The 18,970-nt window shown below is 32.8% G+C and overlaps 1 pseudogene; it reads left to right on the plus strand.

Annotated features, from left to right (window-relative positions):
- The first annotated feature begins 11,877 nt into the window (after window positions 1-11,877).
- LOC131052174 (probable inositol oxygenase) overlaps window positions 11,878-18,970 on the plus strand; it is a 35,209-nt pseudogene continuing 28,116 nt past the window's right edge.

Consider the following 18,970-nt stretch of genomic DNA (forward strand, 5'->3'; position numbering starts at 1 on the left):
TCTTTTTCTTAGTTTTTAGTTTTTTTATTTTTTAATTATCTATTCAATATGCCTCCTTTGAGAAATCTTATTTTATTAATGTGAAAACTACCTGCTGAAAGTGGCAATTCTACAAGGACATGATGTCTCTCTTTACCAACACGTTACACTAGTTTTAAATGTAGCTCAATAAATTTTATTGAAGTAGCTTATTTCAAATAAAAGTTGCCAGGGAAAGTAGGTTTTCTTTTAAGGTTAATTTAGGGTCCAAGTGCTCTTGGGATTAGAAGGGTTGGTTTTGTTTTTATTAAGGAATGATGGTTTTTGATAGGTTTCAAATTGTGTTACAAAGAAAACAGTAAAGTCATTCAAGACGTAATTAAAGGTAGGCCTACACAACATTTGAAAAAATCTTATCTATCTTCACATCCTTCTTTCTTTTTTTACAATTGTCAAACTAAAGTTGTCTTCAGCATTCCAAGATCCAAGTGAAGGGGAAAAGGAAAGTCCTTTATCGGGACCATTAAGAACACAATCGAAGAAAGTGGAATAGTTGAAATACAACGAGGTAGAACAGCATCGTTACTAGAAGAAATAGAGTTAGTCTAACAATCAACAACTGGAGAAATGGCAAAAGAATCTTTACCACCAGTATGATCCTTGGAAACAACCATGTTATCGTCAATAACAGCTTTAGTATCGAAAGGAGAAACAATAGATAAATCCTTAATGCTAACACCATTTAACAGTTCTTAGTCTTGTTGGTGATGGCACTTTTTTTTTTTTCGTTTTTTTTTTTTGGTTATGAAAATCAACATTAACAATCTTATGAAAGTTGGGGATATTTTTGTGGCTATTCAAAAAGCTTTGTGTGTTGAATTAGAAGAAGGTTATCTATGAAATAGACTCAATGATCTCAATTTTTCTTTTGAATAAAACAAATATAAAAGAGTCATATTGAAGGTTGACTTCTTCATTTAGCAAATCCACTCCTCACTCTTGATTTTGAGGCTATATCTTTCACTCACATCCTTAGAGAGTGGAATGATGTTGCAAACTATCTTATGAAATGGGCTTCAATTGACTATCATAATTCACATTTTTCGAAGATGAGATCTCTGACTTCTAATAAAAATCTTCAGAACTTTTAAAACTTTTTCATAATGTTTAAAGTTGAATCTCCTCACTTTTCAAGTCTCTTTGAATGAAAGTGTGTGTTTCTTTTTTCCTAGATATTTCTCTTAAAAGATTTTCACTAGTCTCATAAATGTGTTCTTTAATTAAATTGGATTTGGCTTCTTTATTTTCTTGTAGGAGAGATAAAGAGATTCACTCTACTAAAGAGTGTGGTAATAATGACTCTCGCCCTTTAAAAGTATGAATGCTATAAAATGTTTATGTTCTTTTAATAAATTTATCCTTTCTACCCAAAAATAATGACTCTTACACTTAAAAAATTTAAATGTTATAAATTTTATGTTCTTTTAATAATTGCCTCCTTTCTACCCAAAAATAATAACTAATTAATTTTAGTAGGGGAAGAATTTTATGGTGAATGTACTTATTGAATTAAAAGAAAAAAAATAAGTAAGCTAATTTAATTTATGAAGTAAATTTTTTAATTTATTTATTCAATTTCCATTAGTATTTTAATGTGAAAGATTGTGTTTAAAATAAAATAAATATAATTAACTACTTTATTAAATAGATTTAAGTTATTTATATTTTTAGTTAGAATATTAAAGATGTATTATTTAGATTAAATTTTTACTTTAAATAAGATATAAAAATAATGGAATTTATGCTAACAAATTAGAAGTGTGAAGAATAACAATATTTACAAGAATTTGTAACTTCAAGGATAACACTTGGACAATAATATAACATGTTATCTTGATTTTAAATTATTGCCAAGAGGATTAAGGATAGATATTAATATTAGGATGCTAGTACATTCATGAGGATGTCAGCACAACATAATTGCAATAGAATTTAAAATAAATAAAACTAATTAATAGAAACCTACAAAATGATAAGTACTTAGATTAACAAAGTGCAAGTAATATACAGAGACTAAAATTAATAAAATAAAATAATTAAAATTGAATTAGCTCATTTTAATAGAACAAATATTCATGAGATAGAGTCATTTGATACATTAAACTATGACAAGATTTTATGCATGTGTATGGAATGGAGAGAAAGGTGACTACATAGGAGCTCACCAAAGTGGTCGAACCCTTATTTTGGGTCTTTTAACCTCTAAAAGGAACTATTCTGATATCATCACTAGTAATAAAAAATTGAAACAAAGCTTAATTAGGAATGAAAGGAAACTAATAGATCATACATTAATCACACGAGACAAACAATATAAAAGGATTTAGAACTAAATCTTAACAATAGAGGAAAACACGTGACATACGATAAATCTTAAGAAACTCTTGTAGGAAAAATCTTACATTCAAATCATGCTTAATGTATTGTTAAATAAACAAGTAGTTGCAATACATTTATAGAGCTACAATTCTTTGTCAAGAGTACAAGGAAAGATATGGAATCGCTAGCTTCATGGAGACAATCCACTCACAACCATGTCTCTAATAGAAGATCTCCACCGTGTGAACACCCTAATAATAGCCAAGGCATATGATTGTGCCCATACATTGAAGTCAAATCTATAAGCAACAAGAGAACATCATATGGTGAAAAACTAACAACATAAAATCCAAGAAAACCAAAGTCACACTCATGTGATCCACAATATTGTGTCCCAGTTTTTGGCCAAAGTGAAACATTGAAATCAATATTTCTAACCAAATTTTCAACCTTTTTTTTTAAGAGGGGTAAACTCTTTTGACCTGGAGCTATGAACCGATGAGGCCACAAAATGGGGGACCCCATCCCCATTTAAACATTCAACAATATTAACCAATGAGATTTGAACCTTGATGGAAAGAGAAACAACACAACAACTTAACCATCAAATGTTAATGCCAATATTTTAACTTTTTGTTACATATAGCAACTAAGCCATTAAAAATTTGAAGATGATATGAACTAATGATTTGTGAGATTTCATGTGTATGGCCTGAGTTGGCCTAGTGGTGGAGAACTTGTGCTCATGAAAGAGAGGTCACAAGTTCAAATCCCACAACAAGGTAAGGTATGTACACCTCGTTTGTAGTGCAGTTAGGTATCTCCCACAAGGAGTACGAGGTAGTTCCATACTGCTCTAAAAAGGAAAAAATTTAATTTTTAAAACATAGATTGGTGACATCAATATCTAGTGCATAATTTTATATTTTTTTTGCTATATATTTTATTTATTATTAATTTTATATAAGATTAATTACAATTTAGATATAGTTTTATTCCATAATGCATAATTATTTTGTATTTATCTAGATTAACTTTTTTGGTTAAATAAGGACATCAATATCTAGTGCGCAATTTAAAAAAATAAAAAATCTCTATTTTTCTATTTTTGACATGTGCAGAACAAAGAACCTTGATGTTTAGTGAGAACAATATATTCATTAGAAAAGAAAAAATAAATATAATAATAAAATTAAACAAATTCAAAATTATACTTTGAGGGCTATGATCCTACAATTTATCCTATCATGTTGATTATGTTTATTAGTCCATCACAAGGTTTGAGATGAAATTTTTAGAGGAAATCAAAAGACCTAGGTAGAAAGTTGGAAGTCTTTTGTATGACATAAAAAATATTAAAATGTTAAAATTCTGAAATACCTTCAAATAAAAGTGATTATATAGTCATCTTTGAATGAATGTGTTTGCAAACTTTGTAATGTCCCAGAAATGAGATACATTATTGGGGTCTACCAACTTTCTCTAGGTGGAATCTAGCAATGTACCCAACCTTAAAATCATGTCTCCTTAAATCACCAAATACACATGATTTATAAGCAATTCTAGACCTAGAAACTAAGGTTATTTTCTAATAACATGTGCTAAAATTATGGGAAAATTCCACCCAAATTATCTCAGTATCTTGGGTATATCCATCTCTTTTGAAGATGATCTCATGCATTTATCCTTCTTAATTTGATAGCTCACACCTAATTCCTTCTTTATGTGCATTTTTCCTAAAAGTAACATCTTTTTCCACCTTACAAATATCAAATTCATATCAATCAATTTGCATGACACTAAGTGCTACCTAAAACTCATTGAGCACAAATTACAAAGTGAGATGTTCATTTGTATGTGGGCACATAATTCATTCAAATTATAAATATGAATACTAGAAGATTATCAAGGTGGATGAAACCTAATCCAAACAACCTCCATGAGTAGACAAATAGATATGTTGATATGTGTGTGCACTTAGCTTAAGTGTCTCTAAAACTATGATCATCACAAGTATAATGTAATTTATTAAAAACAACTATATTTTTTCTCAATGTTATGTGTATGAAATAATAATAATAAAATAGAATCACCAATATTGTCAAGAGAGAAGCACATTTGGGATTCCAAGTATGTTTTATTTTTACTACAATTAGATAATAATAAATACTTTCAAGCAGAAAAGATAGTAAAGGTTGTTGCCTCTAAGAAGAAAAGGGGAACAATAAGAGAAAACTCTCAATCATTGTTAAGGGAGAAAGAGACAATCTACCTAAGATATTTGGAGATTAGAGATCCAAGTACACAAAAGAAGCTCAAGGAAAGAGGGTGTATGGTTTTGGTTTAAAATGGCCAAGAAATTATTTATTATTGCTATAAAGAGAGGAAAAGAAATAATGGAAGAGATCGAATTATTGAGGAGTCAAGAGTGAACAAGATAATAGTCTTCGGTGATAAAATTAATCAAATTAGAACTAAATTCTGACCCCATATACCACTTTACAATCGGAAGAAAATGTGATAATTTAATTAATGTGCTAAAAATAGGTATTGGGGATTATATGAAGCATGCACAACGGTGGGTGAGGTGTTCATTAGTGGCATTCCAAATCATCTACAAATCACTCTCCATGAGCTAGTTAAAGGAAATATCATTCGATATATTGGCCTTGTTGAGGTTGTGAACCTATCTTTTTTTTATGCCACATTATCATTTATTTTGTAATAGCATCATAATCTAAAGAATGCCTACTTAATCCCAATATCAATGTAGTCAAGGGTGACCCCACTATAGTGTGTCACAGTTTTTGGCCAAAGTGGGATACTAAAATCAATAATTTTCACCAAATTTTCACTTTCTAACACATATAGAAACTAAATTGCTAAGAATTTGAAGATTATGTGAGCTAGTAATTTTTTAGATTTTGTCTATAAATTATAAATGTGTTTTTTTAAAAACTAAGAAAATTTATCATTTTTTTAAGTAACTTTTAATAACTTATTATTATAGTTAACAATATTTTTAAAAAGTGGGGGTTGGCCCTACGGTGGAGTGATGAGTGCATGATAGTATTAAGTTTGTCATGCAGGGTTGAACCCCAAGAGGTGTAGGGAAGGATGGATGGAATAGGGATGATGTTGCATGCAATGGAGGAGATGGTTGTCATGGCAGGAGGTGTGGATGAGTAGATTAACGGAGGATAGAGGTCAAAAGATGAAGTAATGACAGTAGGATTATTGAAGGTGAAGGAAGATGGAAGAGATAGACATGGATTAGATGACATATGGAGGAATATGTACAGAGGATTAGTGGAGAAGGTGGTGATGTGGAGAGGAGGATGGAGAACAGGATGGAGAAGGGGACAAAGAGAAAGAGGATGAGGAGAGGAGGATAAAGAGGACGGATGGAGAAACCTACAGAGGCCAATTGGAGAGGTGATGGGGAGACTTGTAGAAGTTGGTTGGGGAGGTGTTAATGAATTAACCTAATATTGGGGATGGGGTCTCCCATTGTGGCCCCACTGGTTCATACCTCCAGTCGAAAAATGTTCACTGATCAATTTTTTTTTTTAAATGATGCTACTTCGATAAAGCATAACTTTATTTGTGAAATATTGTGGAAATGAGTTATCTCTAGCCTATAAGTGCAAACTAGGAGCCCTTTCCAATATTTCCCATTTCATTGGGGAACAAACAATGAGGTTCAACTTCAATTCTATAGGAGAGCTAAGCACTATGACTAATTGTTCCCTTTTGATTTGTTATTGATTGGATATGATTAGGATAAGAAATGAAGATTCAACATAAACAAATAGAAATAGATAAGAAAACTAACATAGAAGTACATATATAAAAATGAGATATAGAAAGGAACATGTCATTGACATTTGAGCTTGAAAATGTCAAACCAGTGTGTTAGGCACCTTAGTCTTGGAGGTGCTTATGTCAATTAGCACTTTGAATTCTAGGTTACGATCTTTGTAGATTACTCTATCTAAAATTCAACCAAAAAGTGTTAGATGGGTCTGTTAATTGACCTAATCCATGAGTTTTCATCTATTAAAAATCTATAACTACAAGTCTCAATCTATTCTACATGATCCTACAACTTTTCGATTGTTAGATTTGTCACCTACGCCAAGAAGAGAGGGAAAAATATTATGTTGTATAAGAGTTTTCCTAAGTCAAACCCCGGGTAGGAATTAACCTCCACTACAACAATGATGAATGAGAAGAGAGCTTACCCCTAGTAGGGAAAAGTCTGAAAACCTTAAGGAAATACTTGAATTGATAAATGATAAATTTGTTATGAATTTCTTTCCTTGAATCCTTCACAAAGCTTGATGGTTCTTGATAAGAATTAATGCATGCATGCATTCATGGAGGAACACATAACTCAATCATGATTGTTAAACTTGAATGCCTAAATACTTAACTTCTTATCTCTACTTTAGTGCCTTGAAGATGCCTAATTGAAAGTGCTCAATTGGGATTTCGCTTGATGTGAGATGTTCAAATGAGGGGGAGGGAGTTGTATTCATACAAATTACACCTTTTGGGTTTAAATTTTGAAGAAGGCCGACATCGAGGAGCACTTTCCCACTCCATAATTTCTCAACCATTAGAGGTTCAAATTTAGGTTCAGAATAACTGGACTACGGTGCTAGGTGTTATAGTCCTAGCTTTCTAAGCCAAAACCAAGGTCAATGAGCCTGCAATTGTGCTAGGCTTCCAAAATTAGCCATGGAATGAGAACTATTGGCCATGAATTAGGGGTATGAGGCACAACCACCAAAGTGAGCCCAAATGAGTGTGAAAATTGTAGGTGGATACAATTTTGACTCTACAATTTATATAAAGGATAAAATTATAAATTTTTAAACATAGATTCATAACACTAATATTTATTTTTTAATAATTATTTGTTTGAAGTGATATTACAAATAATATAGACATAAGTTATGTCAATAAAGCATAACTTTTTTTATGCATCTAGAAAATTAACTTTTTATTTTTGTTATATATTTATCTACTTTACTATTTTCCATGTGTGTCAAACAAAGACCTTGATGATAGTTGGAAAACCTATCTTCACTAGAAAGTAAAAAATAAATATAATAATCAAACATAAATGCATTCAAAATTATACTCGTTAGAAAGTTTTGTTTCGAGTGGTATGATCTTGAAAATAAATTTTGCATGTATTCATTCCATTTGTTAATCCAACCCAAGGTTAAAACCAAAAAAAAATTGAAAATTTTAGGCCTGAAATGGAAAGGTCACTTTTAGGGCCTTCGTGCAAAGGATCTTCAAACAAAGATATTTAACGACCTTCAAATAAATATACCTTTATTCAAAGATATTCAATGACCTTCAAACAAAGGTACATGTCATTTCCATGATTTTTTAATTAAAAAATAAATAAATAAAAACAAAGGTGATTTCCAAAATTGGAAAAAGGGACCTTCAATCAAAGGTTATTTTATTCCTTTTATGGTAATTTCTATAAAAGGAATAAAAAGTGCATTCAAAAGAAGGTTTTTTTCATTTTGGAAATTAAGGTTTTTCTTTAATTTTGGAAATTACCTTTGTTTGAAGGTTTTTTAACATTTTAAACCTTTGAACAAAAGTGCCCTTTGGTATACCTTCGAATGAAGGTACCTTCACTTAGAGAAATACCTTCGAAACAAAGGTGCTTTTAACTTTTCAACTCCATCCAAGTTCAAAATTGTGATATACTAAGTTTGGGACTCACTATTATAAAAATAATGGCATATCAAGGTCATGCAAATAAAGTATAATCCTACCTAAGTTTCTTAAAACCAATTACCGAACGCCTTTTGGTAATGCCACAACCCTACTTGAAGAATCATTGGGTGTCTTTAAAACCTTTATATTATAATCTATATTTATATGTGTCCTATGATGACATGTTTTCTATTTAGGGGATTAATTATTAGAGATGTTGTGGCAAGGGTTTGGTGATTGAGATCTATAAGTGTTTTCAAATCAAAGCTTTGTGTAGGATGACATTATCATCATAGCTTTTTTTGTGTTATATTTTTATTGTAAAGGATGATAATCAATTTTTTTGAGTGAAATACATGTGTGAGCAATACCCTTAGTTGACCGGTTAGAGATAAAAGGAGAATATAAATGTTTAACTAACAAATAGATACATATGATACTTGGTAAAAAAAACTATTTTATTATACTAGTCTATACATGTAGAGGGGGTATTAGAAACATAAATTCAAGGGGTTTAAATGATATTAGGGATGTTTGTCAGTATCCTATGAATTTGTGTATTGTGTGATTGGTTTATTAATTAAACCTTCCTAGACCTTAGAGTAGTTAGACTATATTAGGTATTATTGTTACCAAAAATAGGCTTTGATGAGAAGATGTTTGGGGTCTTGATAGAGCACTGATATTCAATTTTTCATATCTTGTGCTTCATATTAAGGAGCTTACAATTGGTTGACCCCACAATGATGAGTTCCAAATTTGTGACATCACATTTTCAAACTCAAATAAAAGTGAAAATTTAAAAATACTTTCTTTCAAAGGTACATCATAAAGTACCTTCATTCAAATGTTTAAAACCTTTGAATGAAGGTATTGCCCCATTATTTTGTCGATAATTAAGGTATTTGTTTTGAGAAAAATAAAGTGTCATTAATGTTGCCTTCCCCATTCGGCTTGATCCGTCCTTTGCTATGTACCTTTTTCTTTGTGATTCAGTTTTTGTATCTCAATGAACCCATATGTTGAACCTACGTCTTGGTTCAAGGTTCAAGGTTCAACCAGTGCCTTTGTGTGTCGTGGCTCTCATTTGTTGTTAAGCGGGCGAGCGTCAATGTGTTAAGTCAGCTTTGAACTTGAACCTTTGAACCATTCTTAAAGTGGTTCAAGGTTCAAAATTCAAGATTCTCCTTTATGTTTGTCTAAAGTCTTGGCTCATTCCCAATTTAGTTGTGTTGAGCCACAAGGTGGCAGTCCTTTCGCTCTCTCATGTTGAACTTGAACCATTGAACTTCTTGTTAAATGGTTCACGGTTCAAAAGTTCATTTCAAGTTGGCTCCGAAGACATTAATAAAGAAAAGGTGGCGCGACAAAAGGAATATTCTGAGCATATCATGTTTTAAAATTCTAATTATGGAAAGAAATCATAAAAAACTCAAGTTGTTTGTGCGGAGTTGATATGTAATAAATAAAGTTATCAGAATCCCATCAAATCATGGGTTATCTCACACGCTTGAATGAATTGTTATGAGGCGTGCATAGGTATTATTCAATTTTTCCACCTCTTGATATGTAGGTTCTCAAATTGTGAAATTAGTAGTTGTTATTGTTGGAGAAGAAAAGGGTACCGAAGGTAATTTTAGCTCCATATTTCCTCATAAGGAGTCGTATGAAGATTAGTCCATTGGCACTTCATACACATTCTTCTCTGAGAAGAAAAGCACCTACAAGAGCGTCATTTCCAGGAATTGGCTCCTAAAAGTTCAGAAAGGGGGTTCCCTATTATCCAGACCTCTTACAAGAGAGCATTTCATAACGGAGGTGCGAGATATTGTGATTCTATTAAACAGACTCAAAGGGAATTCACATGCTTTATACTAGGAAGACTGGATGTATTTTTACATTCAAGTATTGTTGGTTGCTGAAAAATATCTTGATTGGGCACAAGTTATTCCTGAAAGGCTTCATGAGGGTTTGAGTAATTTTGTTGGAATGTCTAGTTTTTACGTCTTCATATCTATTTTATATTTTGGCTTGTACCAGAGAGTAGCAAGGGTTACATCATGAGCCTTGGGTGGATGGCACAAAGGTTTACGATTATTAACCACACCTGCAATAACAGAGATATGTCAAAAATGTTGCAAGATGGAATGATGTTTTCGCCGGCAGACTTGTCTTTGAACTGCAGGGAGACACAAACAAAAGAATGTCATATGAAGCCATGGAGCTAGTCAGCGTATATGGAAGCTATTTTATTCAATTTCCTAGATTTACTTACATTAGAGTAGAGGGATTTGAAGGTGAACCATTCAAATTGCCCAGGTATGCCTTCGATAGCTATATACTTATTAAAGTTTGCAAATAACTTGCCCACATTGATAAAAAGTTTGGGGCAAAGAGTAAATCTGGAGTAGCCTTCCCAATTGAACTTGGATATTATAGTTGCAAATCTATTTCTGATGCTTTGAACCTAGAATTAGAGTTCAAGAAACTGAATTTACAACCCTACATTCCCTGACGTAAGTTTGATAGTAGAGGCTATGCTATGGAATATTTAAATGTTGATGCAAATTTCTTTCATGAACTCCAATTAGAAGACTATTAGGAAAATTGTTGCGATGAATTTGAAGTTAGAAGGAGATTGTGGTCAAGGTTCACTTTGCAACAGATTGTTACAATGAGATTGCCAATAAATGTGGCAGGAACACAAGCAGAAGAGGGGGAAGACGTGTTAGACCCTGAGTTCAATGTAAAGGTTCAAGAAAACCCATCCCTGAAATTGATTGGGTTAGGAGAGAAGAAGAAAGTATCCAGGCCAAGTCCTTCAATGTTATAAGGAGAATGGAGAAGTGGTTGAGGGACCGCAAATTAAGAAAGGAGTCAATCATTACTCCTAAAGAGATAACAGTTGGTCCACTTCATGTTGCAACACAAATTCCAACTTCCTCCTATAATGTAATTGTTGATATTGCAGGTGCCACAAGGCCGAAATTTGGAGAAGTTCAAATCAAGAGGTCAAAGAAATCCCCATTGAGCTCCTTAGTGGTTCGAGTCACCCGTTCTAGGAGTAGAAGGAGAAAAAATGAACCAGCAATGAACCAGATTGTTATGGACCTAGATTCGAGTGAGGAAACCCAAGTGGCCATGGATGAGCAAGTGTTAAATAATCCTTCAGTTCAGGATGCAGATAGAGAGAAAGAATCTGAAGAAAATCTAGACCCAATGAGCACCATGATTGTTGTTGATCTACCAGACTATCAGAGACCTCTGCCCAAAGAATCTTCTAGTGTTTCTCGATGGCTTGGAGCTTCTATTGGAAATAAACGCAGTGTGGTTCTTATTACTATTCCCATGGAAGATATGGTTAGTAAGTGTCTTGGAAAAAAATCCAAACCCAAAAAGCTTAAAACAGAGGCTATGATGGAGGCCGATGATGACACAGGGCACTGGGGAGCAGAAGTGGCAAAGCCTAACTCAGATAAAGACCCAGAAAATGCCACTGAAGAAGATTTTGTTGTTGAGAAAATTGACCTAGGAGTTGCTTCAAGAGCTACGAATGCCAAACATTTGGAATCCTCCACCAAAAGAATATTATCCAAAACCTGGAAGGATGAGAAGGACAAGTGGGAATTGAAACAGGTTGTTACACAAATGGCAGATTATATCAATGCCATACATCACTCGAGTCCTCAGCCTCTATCGCAGATGTGATTGTCTTTTGATCCTAAATTACCAGTAAACTGGAAGCTATTGGATCAGGTTCAAAGAAGTCGTATGATAGCTGAGATTTTTGATGAATGGCTTGCCTCCATAGTGCAACAAGGCACAAATTGCATTGCTATCTTAATCAAGGTGTATGAGAATGCTATAGTTGTGAGTAAAGAGCTGGAGTTAGAAGCTACAGCATGGGGCAAAGAAAGAAATAAATGGGTAGCAGTTTTAGCGCAAATGAATGATGTACAAAAATTTGGGATCATGAAATTTCTTGCCGAGAAGCTTGTGGATAACTTAGATGATAATGTATTGTATGTATCAAAGAAAAATATTGGATGGATAAATTCAATCATCAAACAAGGTCATGGAGAATCCATCAAATTATTAAAAGGATTGAAAGAGCTCATCGATACGATGCTGAAAGATTTGAAATGCATTGATATACAACTCCTGAAAGATGATGGACATACAATTGAGCATGCAATAGACATGGTCAAAACTTTCAAGGAGAGAGTGCAACTTGTTAAAGAAACAAAATCTCTAACTATGGATGACTTCTCCAAGGTGGCTAGGATTGAGTCAATGCTAGCAGTTTGCTTTGATCATCTAGAAGTGCATAAAATAAAAGTCATGCAAGTAAACATGGATAAAGAAGTCTAGAAACAACGCATTCTGCATATTGGGCTCCTGCATTATCAAGTCATCCTCAACTTCTCAACGACACATTTGGAGTGGCGGAATGTATATGGCATTGCGGCAAAATTGGATAAAGTAGTTGTTTCCTCTACCACGTTGGAATCTTGATCGGGTTATCAATGAGTTGTCATTTAGTCTGTAGCTCTTGGCCATTTAAGTTTTATTCAGTTTTAAACAAGACAGTTTCTTTAACTCTAAGACAAAGTTAAAAAATGAACTCTAGTTATTTCAAAAACTATGAGCCTGGAAGCTATTTATGAAATTAAGCAAGTTTTTAGGAGGGTCCAAATTTTTTTGAATTGCATTAGCAGACTTAGTTTTCTTTTGGGATTTTCAAAAAGGACATTTTATCTATGAATGAAATGGTATATTTTGCACACACTTCAAATTTGTGTGTTTGAATGAAAGAACAAATCTCTATTGGGACATATGTTTGTGTGCAGAATATTTTACTTCTTTGATTATCCGCATATTATAAGTCTGTGAATTTATTTGATAAATGAAATTAGTTGTTTGTTGTTGGTTTGGATGTTCTGATCCCCCTTGTCCTTTGAGGCATGAGTGAGTCTCGATCAGAGTCCATAATACATTGAGCACATTTTGTAAAGTTGGTTTTATAAGAGTGAAATATTTGAAGTTCAAGTCTGTGGGCTTTACATTATGAATAATTATTTCGTAGCATTCATATTGTGTTGACAAATGGATGTGAAAAGCCTTTCTCTCTTTTTGGTTAAAAGTGTATTTCTTTGTGATTACTTTGCATAAAATATCATTGAATATCATATGGGGAGTTGCACCCTTATGCAGAGGGTAAACCAATAATCAGTTCACCCAACTGTTGGTTTCTTTTGCTTTTTAGCAGGGGTATGCATGAGTCATTATAAAAAAATCAAAGAAAGGCAAATATGTTAACCAACAGAAGGTAATTCTAAAAATGGAAAAAAGGCTCTTTGTTTGAAGGTCCCTTTATTCCTTTTATGGAAAATATCAAATGGAAAAAATAGACCTTTGTTCAAAGGTCCATTTTTAATCCTTTTATGGAAACTTCCATAAAAAGAATAAAAAGTAACCTTCATTTATTACCTTAGTTTGAACCTTTTTTTTTCAAATTGTGAACATGACATGCCTTCAGATTAAGGTCCTTGGATACTTTTGAATGAAGGTGCTTGGCTAGCCACTTTCACTCTTTACCTTAAATTTTCCTCACAGGATAGACCTCCAAATGGATTGAACTTGACAAGATAATTTGCAGGATTGTAACCCTCAAAATGACCTTTCCAACATCTATAATTTTAATATAATTTAATTTTATTATATATTTATTTTCTATTTTTTATTAAACATAGGGTTTTCACCAAACATAAATTTATTTGTTTTACACATGAGGAATAATAGTAAAACAGTGAAAAAAATTCTAAAAGATATATGTGTGCTAAGTATTTATGTCCTTGTTTCAACAAAAAAAATATTGAATTTCGATTCATACAAAACAAGTTATCATTAGGACATACACTTATGTCCAAATTATACTCTGACTTTGAAAATTTGTTTAAAAAAATGCAACAACAAATTATGAAAAATATCCATGCACTAGATATTGGTGTTACAAATTTTTATATTTTAAAAATTATACTTTTATCCTTTCTATAAAAAATGTTATGCGTTACAACATAAACATCACTTTTAAAAAATGTTTACTATAAAAAAAAAACAAGTTATTAAAAGTGTAAAATAATCACAGTCTACTTCCAATTTTAAAACATATATTTTTAGAATCTATAGAGAAAATCTCACAAATCACTAGTTTGCATCATCTTTGAATTCTTAATGGTTTAGCTACTATAGGTGTCAGAAAGTAAAGATCTGGCTAAAAATATTGATTTCAATGTCCTACTTTGCCCCAAAAGTGACACTCATTATTGTGGTATTACCCAATTACTTTTTAGGATGTATGGCATGTTCAATTTGGTGGAGACATGTCTACACATTTGGTGGTGAGACTAGGAAGATTGGTTGCCACATATTTTAAGAATATATACAATAGATGCAAGGGGTTCATACATAGTTTAACCAACAAATTATGATCATAATAATATCCCATATTGTGATGGTATATGGACAAGTGTGTTACTTGTGCGGTCACTTGATTTACTACATTAGGGAATGCAATAGTCAAGCTTTATTTTTAACTACGGTTGGTAAATGATAACATATCTATATCACGATCTAAGTTAATACATCTGATGGGAGGGTCAAAGCCTAGCAGAGTGTATTGTATTATAAATCTAGGTCTTTGATCACATAGCATTGGCGTACTTAGTACGATTTCTAGTTGATATAGTTGAAGATTCATAATGTGGGTACATGTATCCCCTTGGGAAAAATCAATGGCAAGAGAGCATAACAACATGCTAGATGTTGTTGTTTGAACAAGTTCTTGGGGGTGAAATTACTTGGAGGTAATGTCAAAGCATGCTTGGATGACTAGAGGACAATACTAAATAGCATAATTTTCATGAACGCAATGGTATCAAGGATTACAATCAAATTTATTGGAATGCATATTTAATGAGAAAGTGAATATCATCATTATGCCCCATATATCAAAGTATAACCATATTTCCTTGTAGAGTGGGTGAGTTGTGGGTGCCCCAATTTAGTACATATATAATGATATATTTAGGTGAAGTGGACATGATCGTGGCAATGTCAAATATGAATGATGTGGAGGTTACCCCAATATATGTTGCTTGGTGGGCATAACACATGTCGACACTAATTTATCCTACTATAAGAGGGGGAGGTGGTGGTGGGGGTGGTGTAGATATTGTAAATGAGATCATGGAGGAGATAAAAGAGAAGGCTATGAGATTACAAAGGATAATCCAGAAGGAGGAGGAATATGAGAGGGTTAAGAGGATATAGAGTCTAGGGAGGAGAGGCTAGAGACCTCTAGAGTTCTTACAAGGGCAAGATCAAGGTCATTACCTGCTGTATTGGAAATTAGAATAGAGGGAGGAGTCATGTGTATAGGCATTACATTTAACTAACATGAGAACAATTATGTACTCAAGTAGGAGGTCCATAAGGGTCTTCTAGCATATAATACATACTTGCACCTACACTACCATTGAGAACCTTAGTTAACAAGACCTACCATTCAAGGGATCTAGGTATGTGATATTTGTAATACTTGATTCATTTATATGGATGTATATGTATATGGATTATAATTGATTATTATATTTATATATTATTTTTTATATTACTTGACAAAATTTGTGGGTTCTGATGATTGCTTTCTTTTTATGGGTGTAGTGAGCGTCACAAAGTGGCTCGATTTTATTAGTTGGGTCTCTACACAAATGATCTTGAATGTGACTTTCGATCACCTAGATCACAATAGCCATTAAAAATTAGAGATGGGTGGTCAACATGTAGATATTTTTTAGCCAATTGTGTACTTGTAAGAAACATGCAAGGAGCACCCCACCATGGGCTTGATTGTCATATGGGGGGATGATTTGTATTTATTACTCCAATTAGATAGGCACAAACTATTCCTTTAGGAGCAAGTTGGCCCTAGGGCTCATGAGATAGAGCATATCACTAAAGAGGGGTTAGGAACAATGAATACAAGATTATCTCTAGTCACAACTTGTGAATCTCACTTGAGACAGAGATAGTTGGTAAGATGATATAAAACTTGCTTAATATTATCCATTTTAGCTTCAATAGGAGATTACTTTCTTGTAGTAGATAATATGGGAGCTAAGTGCAAAGGTGGAAATTTTGGTTATAAAGTCACCTCAAGTTTAGACTAAGGAAGATTTGTTGTGTGAGCTTGAATCAACAAACTATAGATGGAGGTTAAGCGATTTCCGAGCATCATAAAATATAATCAATATTGAAATAGAAGGAGACAAAGATGTAGCATTAGAATCAATATTTTTCATGAAAACTCAATTATGTGATGTATCCCCATGTTCCACATTATCATCACTATGTTTTTCACCAGTGCCTCAAAACTGTATATATGGCTTAGAAAGAGATTTGTGTAAAACTATAATATACTATTAGGTGACTATTAGGGGGTGCAACTAATGGGTTTCCATTAAATTTAGCCCCTTAAACCTTAATATGTTGTCATTCTTAAGATCAAAAAAACTTTGGTGTGTAATACCCTTAACTTTAATATAGTTACAAAGTACTTTATTAGTATATGCTCTATGAAGTGTTTTGTTGGAATCCAAAGGACATATGAAAGGAAATATAATTAGATTCGCACTTGATAAAATTTAAAGTATATCATCTACAAATTCTTGAAGTTTAGTGAACTTCCTATGAGCATTTGGTTTGAAATAAAGAAAAAAAGAAGTAGAAAATCACATTTGATTTATATTCTCCTTCATATCATTACCCTTTGAAAATTTATTTGGATTTTGATAATGAGAAGGATGGGTAGTATTTTGAATTAAAGATTCATATCTAAATGCATTACATAAAAGAAACTTGTATTCTATAGTTTTAATATGTGAACACAAATCCATGAAAGAAGTAAAACTATTCAAAGACACATTGTCTTAAATTGGTATAATTATCCCCTTAATAGAGATGTTTTGTTTTTTGAAATCATGTAAGGGGGCGATTAACTTCGAGAACAAAGAATGAAATGAAATAATGTAATCACTAGTGTGTTCATTAGATTTGTATACATAGTCAAACAAATCAACAATTGTTACCCTACAACCCATATTAACTTTGAAATGAACTAGGAATAATTTAGTGAGATCATTAAATAAATGAGTAGACCCTTAAGGAAGTGAAAATAACCACTCAATAACATTATATTTTTAAGTGGGTGCGAATAATTCTACTAGCATCACCATAAAGAAAGTCTATACATGTAGTTGTATGAGATATAATATGTCTTCCAAGGTCACATTTTCCATCATACATTGAGAATGTAGGTGCCACAAAATGCATAGGCAATAGATATGCTACAATATAAAAGAAAGTGATATATGTCTAATATCCTTAAATTCATCACTATCATGTCCATTTGGCTTTGCATCCACTCACTTTTTTATTTATTTATTTTTTAAATAATGCATGGTAAACTTTTAATGTGACTGGTGACGTTGGCATGACACGCCCTCCAGCTCCACGTGAAACGCTTTTGACCCATAGCTATGAACCGGTGAGGCCACAACAAGGGACCTTATCCCCACACTTCACTTGTTCAAACTCGTGAGCACAACGGCCTAGCGAAGACACAAGGCCTGCGAGCACAATGGCCCAACAGGGGTTTGAACCTTGGTGGCCGCTTCACCAACGAAGTGTTTTAACCGCGACACTACATGTCCGAAGACAATTGCATCCACTCACTTCTCTATTTGATTTGTTTTGTGAAATAGTACAACTAAGCTAGAGGAAAGCATGACAACTAATGGGGATTGAGACCTTGTAGGAGGGGTGTGGATGTTTGTATGAGAAGTAAGAGGAGTAAATGAAATAATGCAACACACAAATAAAAGCTTTAGAACTCTAACAAAACAAATAAAGACCTATTTAACTTGAAATTCTATGGAGATACTAGTATATGCAAGTTGTTAGGAGTCAATTCATCAAGGTGTTAGGAGTTAACTCAATATTTGAAACTCTTATTTTTTTTTCACATTTTCGGAAGTAATTTCATTCCTGCTTGGTGATCAAATGAATTCACTTTTCTTGCAATCATTATTATTTTTATACAAGTCTAATATATAACTTGAGGAAACTATTATACCTCAATCATTCTTGCCAAGCAATATAAAGACACCACAAAACTACACATAAGTCATATTCAAGTAAGTAGTGTTCTTTGCAACATGTCAAATTATGTGATGTTTTATCAAGACTCAACTACATAATCCTTTTGAGTCATTCTCATTGACCCAAATTTTATGGACAACAGTTCACAAGAACACATATCTCATGAACACGAACATGTCACTTAAACTTCATTACATGAAAGTGACACTTACTAGGGTGGCACAATAAAACTTTATGGAAGAGACTCATCCAAATACTACTCTAACTCAAACACGCCTAACCATATAATTCCCCCAAATTCAAACACATGAATCAATCTACATTTTAAATATCCCTTTACTAATATATAAACAATTCTTCCTCAATCGAACCTTGGGCTATACATCTTTAGCTAAGAGCCAAGGACTGAGAGGTATCCATTCTGCCAAATTCACCTAGGCACAATCCCGACCTCATCCCCTATGATGTCAAAGCTTTCAACTCAGCAAGACTTGATCCCTAATGAGCTCATTAAGAACCTTTCAGCTTCACAAGCATATCAACGACCCATTGACTCAATCAAATTAAAATTCATAAAACTTTAACTAATGATCTATTATCTAACTATAACCTAAAACCAACTATAATATTTTCTACACAACAA

This window comes from Cryptomeria japonica, chromosome 2 (genome assembly GCF_030272615.1).
Source record: "Cryptomeria japonica chromosome 2, Sugi_1.0, whole genome shotgun sequence".
Classification (NCBI taxonomy): Eukaryota; Viridiplantae; Streptophyta; class Pinopsida; order Cupressales; family Cupressaceae; genus Cryptomeria; species Cryptomeria japonica.